Source organism: Tachyglossus aculeatus, chromosome 15 (genome assembly GCF_015852505.1).
Source record: "Tachyglossus aculeatus isolate mTacAcu1 chromosome 15, mTacAcu1.pri, whole genome shotgun sequence".
Taxonomy (NCBI): Eukaryota; Metazoa; Chordata; class Mammalia; order Monotremata; family Tachyglossidae; genus Tachyglossus; species Tachyglossus aculeatus.
The window spans coordinates 7,346,475-7,355,380 of NC_052080.1; the positions used below are offsets into that span (position 1 = coordinate 7,346,475).

The 8,906-nt window shown below is 45.4% G+C and overlaps 1 long non-coding RNA gene across 1 annotated transcript; it reads left to right on the forward strand.

Annotated features, from left to right (window-relative positions):
- Positions 1 to 218: 218 nt before the first annotated feature.
- Positions 219 to 4,044, forward strand: LOC119937822. The gene is made up of 3 exons (XR_005454221.1): positions 219 to 368; positions 2,239 to 2,455; positions 3,889 to 4,044. It is a non-coding gene; the product is annotated as an uncharacterized LOC119937822 (long non-coding RNA).
- Positions 4,045 to 8,906: the final 4,862 nt, after the last annotated feature.

Here is an 8,906-nt window from a genome sequence, read left to right on the forward strand (position 1 = left end):
GTCATCTACTATTTGTCTGCTTCTTCCGCTTCCTCCCCATGCCAAAGGGACGTTCCTCCTTCTTAGCTGTTAATCCCTCTTCTAACCCTCTTAGGCTGAATTTCTTTTTGAGTCCAGCAATCTGGAAATCGAAAACGATTCATTCCAAAGAAAGCACTGGCTGGTGGAGAGAGGCCCCTTGTGTGACCACTGCTCTCTCTCCCTTCCCAGGGAGAGAATCAGATGGCAACTTTACACCTACCTCGTCCTCTGGATTTCTGCCTGAAAATTCACTGCAACACCTGTTCCCCACTGAACCTGGTCTTCAGACAAGCCCCTGAATCCACCGACAATCTTTTGTTATCACTTCTCAAGCATGTAGTTTACAGGTGGGCATTTGCAGGATACTTGGGAAACAGTTGTCCTTTGGTTGGAAAACGAGGTCACCAACAGTGAGACAGTCTCTCTGAGGGGGTCTCTTATTTGCTCTTTCTCTGCCATTTAGGTAGCATTGCTAGTCACGTGGGGAGTTTTTGTCTCCTGCCAGCCGCTCGTGCACTTCACGTGTTTATGGAGTAATGATGACGGTTTGCACTGAACCATCCAGACTCCCTCGCCTGGTCCCCCCCTAGCCCAGCGGCACACAGCACAAAGTGGCTGGGAGAGAGATGGAACGGGTGCGGTCCAGGGTCACAGAACAGAATCCCACTGACACCTTGGCAGCAGCAGAAGCCCTCCCTCACCCACTGCTTAAGTACTTGCTTGGTAACTGGCTTGCCAAAAGTTTCTGTCTAGAGAACTGTCCTTTGAGAATATTTTGCTTCCCTTGCCACACACAGGCAATTAAACTGGCATGTATTCCCTGGGAAAAGTAGAAACTCAATGGCTTGGATGCCTCATGTGGAGGAGACAGAATTTAGGTGACTTAAGGCCTCTATTGCAAGAGTTGCAGTAATACGGGAGATCTGAGAGATCGCTGCCTTGGGGATTCTCAGTGGCAATGAGTGGCAAAATGACCTATTCCTCTTCTCTTCTTCCTCGTCCTCATCATCAACAGCATTCACTGAGCACCTACGGAGTACAAAGCACTGTACAAAGTGCTTGGGAGAGTACAAAATAAGTAAAAGAAGAAATCCCTTCTATTAAGGAGTTTACAGTCTAGTGAGGGAGGTAAGATTGGGAAGACATCTTAAGCACGTAGTAAGTGCTCAGTTTATACCACTGACGATGATGATGATTTGTGACACCTGCAGGTTTGTTTCTGAAAACAGCCTCCGCTTTGACATTTATGGTAGGTTCGCTCCTGCCTCCAGCTAGGGCCAGGGATTAAAACTGACTTTCAGGACTTCTCCAGGCTTGGGTCTATGATAGACTCACAACGGTCTCTCAGTCTAAAGGCTGTAGACACTGTGGTTCAAGATGTCATGTCAGGCCACAGTGTCATAAATTAGAACAAAAAGATGATTTTATGGAGGTTGAAAACATCTTTGCCCTTTGAGATCCCTTGGGATTGGATTTAGATATTCTTCAAACTAGGAGAGAGTCCACATAAAAAAAGAGTAGCTGTGTAATTCCTACCACTTTTACAAGACTGAATAGCTAATACAGTAATCTGATTATTATTCTATGAAGATGCACATTATTTACATTTGTTTGCATCTAGAACATTAAATTAGCTCAGGAAAACAGGAGAAAAAAAGAAATGTCCATTCCAAAATGATGAATAACATACGGAGACAACATGTCACTGAAGAAAACCAGATCCCATTACTTTTTCAGATTGGCAGTTACGGATGGTGCCCCTGGAAAGAAAGCCTAATTCGACTTTCAAGTTACTAAGTCTTATTTTAATAATTCTGAGTATGCCTAATAGCGATGTCATGTGAATTTGGGTATTTTGTTAAATCCCAATAGAAAAAACACAATTGGCAAAAAGAAAAGATCCCATTAGAAGTACAATTGAAAAAGGAACTGGAGATAATTTAACGTGGCCACGGGATGGGATGGAGAAGCGGTGAGACTTGACTGCTTCTTTAACAGACCACTAAGAAATTGAATCGAATACAGAGAATGAAGCAAATTAATATCCATTTGTCTTTCTCATTTTCAAGACAGAAATGCTAGTTACATCCTTAGATGCCTTGAAGATAAGGCCAAATTACATTAAGAATCTAAATCAGCTCATGGGTAAGCACAAGCTCAATCTACTCATTTGGGGCTCTTCCATTTGATTAAATAAACCTTTCTAATTATTTCCAGGGTATTTCTCAGAGCCTGCCTCACAAACGGTCTAGACTGGATCACCAGTTGGGAAACTGTAGGGCATGAAAGGCATCACTGAGTCAATGGAACCTCAAGAGTTATCCAACATCCAAAAAGAGAAGAATTCAGGCTAAGAACTGTACTGCTACTCCAGTGCCGCTTGACCATGGAAACAAAAGGATCCTTTCTCCAATCAACAAGAAGTCAAAGAGTGGTATGTTTTGAGTGCCTGAGTGCTAAACACTGAGCTAAATCCTGGGAAGAGCTCCACAGATGTAAGACACACACTGCCTGCCCTCAAGGAGTTTACATTATCAATGTCTCCCACTATAATGTAAACTCCTTGAGGGCAGGCAGTGTGTGTCTCCCACTCTAGATCGTAAGCTCCTTATGGGCAGGGAAAGTGTCTACCAACTCCATTGTGTTGTACTCTCCCAAGCTCTTAGTACAGTGTCCTGCACACACAGTAGGTGTTCAATGAATACCACTGTTTGGCTGAAGGGGAGGAAAGAGGAAGGGAGGGGAGAAAGGGACAGATATGAGTTCACCTAGTGGGGTGAATGCATTGTGTCCTCATGCTAGGAAAAGCTCCCGGGTCCCCTGCCACATAAATATTTGCAGAGAAGAGCCACCACTCAAGGCCAAATCCCTAATCTGAGGCTTGTAGTATCTTGCGCAGGAAGGAAAGTGTGAGACACCATCAAGGCTCACATTCGGGAACTTGACCAATTCTGCAGCAGGCATGTCACTCTGGCAAGCACAAAAGGAATCTGAAGGGCGAAGATGCCCAGCAGTGTTCACTGTTGCCACACTCATAAGTTGCCTGACGCATCGCCTAAGTGTTTCATTTAAATCATCTCAAGGGGTTGAGCAACAAGGGGTTTCAGAGTTGTCAATTATTTCTAGATTTTTCTCATGCACGGCAACCGCTACATCTGGTTCCATATGAACAGCACGCCAAATACACTTAGGAGACCAGACTCACAAAAAATGAATAATGAGGTTTCTTAACCGTACGCGGGATCCCCTATATTTTCCTGTGAATCGCTTCTGTTGACTCAGATGTTTATCGGCAGCCTGATGATATTTCTGCCAACGAAGTGCAAATGACAATGTGACAGAGGTATTTGCATGAGTTAATTGAAAACTTCCAGAAATACTTTCGGTCTTTAATCTGTTTTGTATTCCTTGAAGACAAAGTCACATGTTTCTCTCAGATTTGCACAGCCGTTCAAAGATGCTGTTAAACTACACTTGGATATCATGAGTTTCTAGGGGGAAAATAAAGAATAACAAAAAATACCTGCTGCTTTTTCTTTCTTTTGACCCTTTCACTTGGGCTGTTTGAGTCTGGTTTCACTTTATGCCCCTTCAGATGAAAGAGCAGGCTTCTCTTCTACTCTTAAACGCTCCATTCTGCCAGATTGCATGCTTTCACTGTGCCTTTTGGTGAGAATGTTGTCAGGGAATCTGGGATTGTGCACTTCAACAGGGCAAGCCTGTCTGGCTACAGCATGCTGTGGTCCAAGAAGCAGCAGCTTGCATGCACAGGCGTGTGCATGGGGTTGGACACAGTGTAGATGACAATGCAAGAACACAGCCCTCACAGAAAAGGATAACTGGTCTACCTCCCGGTCTGTCTTACAGATCCGGGGACCTCTTCTGAAGACTCAGCTGGCTGTGGATGTTGGTTTCGGCCCTGCCTAAGCCGAAGGCTCACTCATCAGGCGCCACGTTTCTGCTGGAGAAGCAGAGTGGCTTAGTGACAAGAGCACTTTTAAGAAGATCAATCTATGGTATTTATTGAGCAATGACTGTGTGCAGAACACTATTCTAAGCACTTGAGGTTGTACAGTATAACAGAGTGGGCAGACATGATTTTGGTAATCTCATCAGGCCAGTACCAGCATCCAACAAAGGCTGTGATGGCTTTAATCATTCTGTTCAAAAAGTCGAGGAGAAAATTCTAGCAGCCATCCAAAACACTTAGTACCCTGCCCAGCTGATCTGATAAAAATTACCGTTAAAATACAAGGAAGAAACGAAACCGGGCCTATTCCCACCCCCTCATTAGGAATGGGGCAAAGTTAATATTAACTACGGGTGAAAGGAGAGGAGACATTTGGCTGGTTTCTAAGTTTTAAATAGAAGGTCAATTCGGAGTGGAATTTTTACTTTTCTGCCTCACTGTCATATTGAAAGAAACACTGAAATGTGAATTAACCCACTTACCTTACCTGTGAACCTATCTGCTGATGGTGCTTTGTTCCCTTCCCCAAAAGCATCCTGAACCATTGGCTTCCAGGGTCAAGCCTGGCTGTGAGGCCGAGGAGACGTGATCAGAGCTCATTGATGGACATCTGTAGATTGGGGGCAAAGAACTGCTGACCACCTGGTTGGTGAGAACAGAGGTAGGCCAGCTCTTCAAAAATTCTCCCTTTGCTTACTGCTTTCTAGCTTAGGGGCTTGCTCTCAATAAAAATGGTGGTATTTATATAATAGCATTTATTAAGCACCTACTATGTGCAAAGCACTGTTTTAGGTGCTGGGGAGATTACAAGGTGATCAGGTTGTCCCACTGGAGGCTCACAGTCTTAATCCCCATTTTGCAGATGAGGTAACTGAGGCACAGAGAAGTTAAGTGACTTGCCCAAAGTCACACAACTGACAGTTGGCGGAGCCGGGATTTGCTAAGTTCTTACTGCATGTTAAACAATACTCTGAGCACGGGGGTAGATACAGGATTATCGGGTCCCTGGTTGCCGACCCCTGGTTGCTTACAGCTTATAGAGAAGAAGCAGAGTGGCTCAGTGGAAAGAGCCCGGGCTTTGGAGTCAGAGGTCGTGGGTTCAAATCCCAGCTCTGCCACTTGTCAGCTGTGTGACTTTGGGCAAGTCACTTAACTTCTCTGGGCCTCAGTTACCTCATCTGGAAAATGGGGATTAGGACTGTGGGCCCCCCGTGGGACAACCTGATCACCTTGTAACTTAGAACAGTGCTTTGCACATAGTAAGCGCTTAATAAATGTCATTATTATTATTATTATAGAGAACCCCCTGCTTGTTTCTCCTCTTCCCTGAGAGCAGAGTCGCCCATTCAATGACCGACAAGCCTCGTGAACAGGGATGAAGTGATGGTGGCTTGAGCAGTGCCACTCACACGCCCTTTTCCCCACTGGCGGGGTTCTGGCTGGGGGCCCGGAGTGCAATGTGGGCATTGGCAGATGGGGAGTGGCAATTTACAGGGTGAGCAGAAAGGGCTGTGCTGTGCAGGACCCCCCTTACAGTGAGGCATAATGCTCATGTGTGGCCTTGTGGAAAGAACACAGGCCTAGGAGTCAGAGGACCTGGGTCCTAATCCTCACTCTGCTGTGTGACACTGGACAAGTCACAACTTCCCTGTGCCTCAATTCCCTCAACTGTAAAATGCGGATTCAACACCTGTTCTCCCTCCTGCTTAGATAGTGAGCCTTATGTGGGGCAGGGACTGTGTCCTACCTGATTAAGTTGCATCTATCCCAGCGCTTAAAACATTGCTTGACATGTAGTAAATGTTTAACAAATGTAATAATAACGATGATAATAATAATAATAATATAAATTTGGATAACACAGATGCCAAAACTGTTTTGTTTTGTTGCCCATCTCCCCCTTCTAGATGGTGAGCCCGTTGTTGGGTAGGGATTGTCTCTATCTGTTGCCAAATTGTACTTTCCAAGCGCTTAGTATAGTGCTCTGCACACAGTAAGCACTCAATAAATACGACTGAATGAATGAATGAAAAACTCTGGCCCACTGCTTTTCCTTTGGGCAAAACTATCCAGACCAGGAATATATGCATCAATTTCCCTCAGGGACTTGGTTTCCAACCCGCTTGAGAGAGGAATGATTACCCCAGGATAACAGTTTACCAAAACTACAAAGTCACAAGGCCCCAACTACCCATGAGAGAATATAACCAGCCTCCTGTCCGCTCTCCACAAGGTGGACATTCGATTCCATGCCAGTGATGGGAGGTGAGGCAGGAAATTATTTAAAGTTCAGGGAGCTGATGGTCAGCTCATCTGGGATCACTCACCAGTGACACTGTATGAAAGAGAAGCTGAAGGAGAAGAGAGGGAGTGGGCTGGAAGCAATACTGAGCACTGGATTTATTCGGAGTCCTTGAAATCGACTCCCTGGAATCAGGAGCTACTTTGTGGCAGGGCAGATGATGTCTGGTGGAAGAGTGTGATCTCATCTCGAGGTAAGCAAAGCTTCATCTGGCTTGCATGTTAGGGTTAAAATAAATCCCCTTTCCTTTGATGAAAATTAAAATGGCTGCCACAGGTTGGCCTTTAAAGTGCGGGGAGACAAATGCAAAATGTCAGGAATGCTTTTCACCAAAAAATAAGACTAGGAATGGGGCTCTTCTACCGAATACGAGTTGGAGAAGACAGCAGGTCAAAGGACTACAACAAAAAATGACTTCGTTAGCGATATGGAGTGAGCCAGCCTGCAGGTTTCTACATCTAAGATCAAAAAGGTAATGAATTTGGTCAGGGCCAGAGTTGGAGGGGAAAAAAGTTACTGGACTATATTTTTCCACAGATTTGGGTTTCATCCCTAAGAAGATGTTTCCAAGGTGTCCTACAAAGGCAGAGGATGACACACCATCTCCTCCTTCCTCTCCCTTCCCCCTCACCCACTTCCAGCTCTACAAATAAACCTGTAACTGACAGTGAAGGTCGCCACTGAATCTGATTTCATTAATCTGATGGTAAAGCAATGTTTTGTAATATACACCAAAACCCGGGAACCTGTCCTGTAACCTAGTGGAAAAGAACATGGGGTGGGAGCCAAGAGACCTGGGTTCTCATACCTACTCCCCCATTTGCTTGCTGTTTCATCCTGGACAAGTGAAGTGACTTCTCTGGGCCTCAGTTTCCTCACTTGTGAAATGGGGATTTTACTTGCTGCCATCTCTGTGTGTGAGCCCTATCTGGGACAGGGGCTGTGTCTGTTCTGAGTATATCATATCTACTGTGTGCTTAGCGCACAGTAAGCATTTAAAAACCACAATTACTAAGGCAACATAAATCCTGAAGCTTCAGTCTCCTAGACTGCGGCCAACGGCTGCAGTGTTATTTGTGCCAGGGTGACCCTGCCGTGAAAGTTCAATAGATCTTCGGGATCCTGTGCTCCCATCACTCTGGATGGCCAAACTAGGCCTGGCTTGGGAGCACGGCAGAAAGGGCAACAAACAGAGGGGAGAGGCAACATGCCCAGCAGATGGAGGAAACCCCATCACATGACTGGTGCTCCTTCGAGCTGCCCATGGCCTCTGGGAGCAGAGCAGCAGGACTCAATTCTAATCCTGACTCACCACCCCCTCCATTTTTAGGGGGTCACCCTCCTCCTTGGACAGCTCCCAGTGCCTCCTCTAGTGGTTTACATCTTTGTTGAAGTGACTGTGCGAGTCTAGTTTTGAAGGGAGGACCTATTTCAGACACTCACTGAAGCTTCGAATCTTGCTCCCATCAGGTGTTGTATCATTTGATACCGTAAGTGTAATTCCCACCTCATAGTGGGGTTTCAAACTATAATTATCAAAAAAAAAACATGCTAACTAATAGGCGAGGGGTTACATTCTGGCAGATACATGGCTAATAATGGAACAACTCTGCAGGGAGTGTTCGACATTATGCTTAAACAGCTCCTGCCCAGACAGTTTGAGGATTCAAAGAGCTAATCTCTTTCCGAGAAGGTCCTTTATCTTGTCTGAGGACTTCTTGTTCAGTGTAGGAGGAGAGGGCATGTATTCAATAATAATGGTGCTAGCTCTCTTCCTCCCTTCAAGGCCCTACTGAGAGCTCACCTCCTCCAGGAGGCCTTCCCAGACTGAGCCCCGTCCTTCCTCTCCCCCTCTTCCTCCTCTCCATCCCCCCCATCTTACCTCCTTCCCTTCCCCACAGCACCTGTATAGATGTATATATGTTTGTACATATTTGTTACTCTATTTATTTATTTTATTTGTACATATCTATTCTATTTATTTTATTTTGTTAGTATGTTTGATTTTGTTCTCTGTCTCCCCCTTTTAGACTGTGAGCCCACTGTTGGGTAGGGACTGTCTCTATATGTTGCCGACTTGTACTTCCCAACTGCTTAGTACAGTGCTCTGCACACAGTAAGCGCTCAATAAATACGATTGATGATGATGATGATGAATAATAATGATGACATTTATTAAGCGCTAACTATGAGCAAAGCACTGTTCTAAGCGCTGGGGAGGTTACAAAGTGATCACGTTGTCCCACGGGGGGCTCACAGTCTTAATCCCCATTTTACGGATGAGGTAACTGAGGCCCAGAGAAGTGAAGTAACTTGCCCAAAGCCACACAGCTGACAATTGGCAGAGCCAGAATTTGAACCCATGACCTCTGACTCCAAAGCCCGTGCTCCTTCCACTGAGTCACGCTGCTTCTAGTGCTAGTAAGTACCTTACTAAGTGCTCAAATAGATACAAGGCAATAAAATTGAACACAATCCCTATTCCACAGGGGGCTCATCCTCTAAATTGGAGAGGGAACAGGTCCTGAATTCCCATTTAATGGATCAGGGAACTAAAGCACAGGTAGTGAAGTGACTTCCCCAAGGTCCCACAGCCGGCAAGTGGCAGTGCCG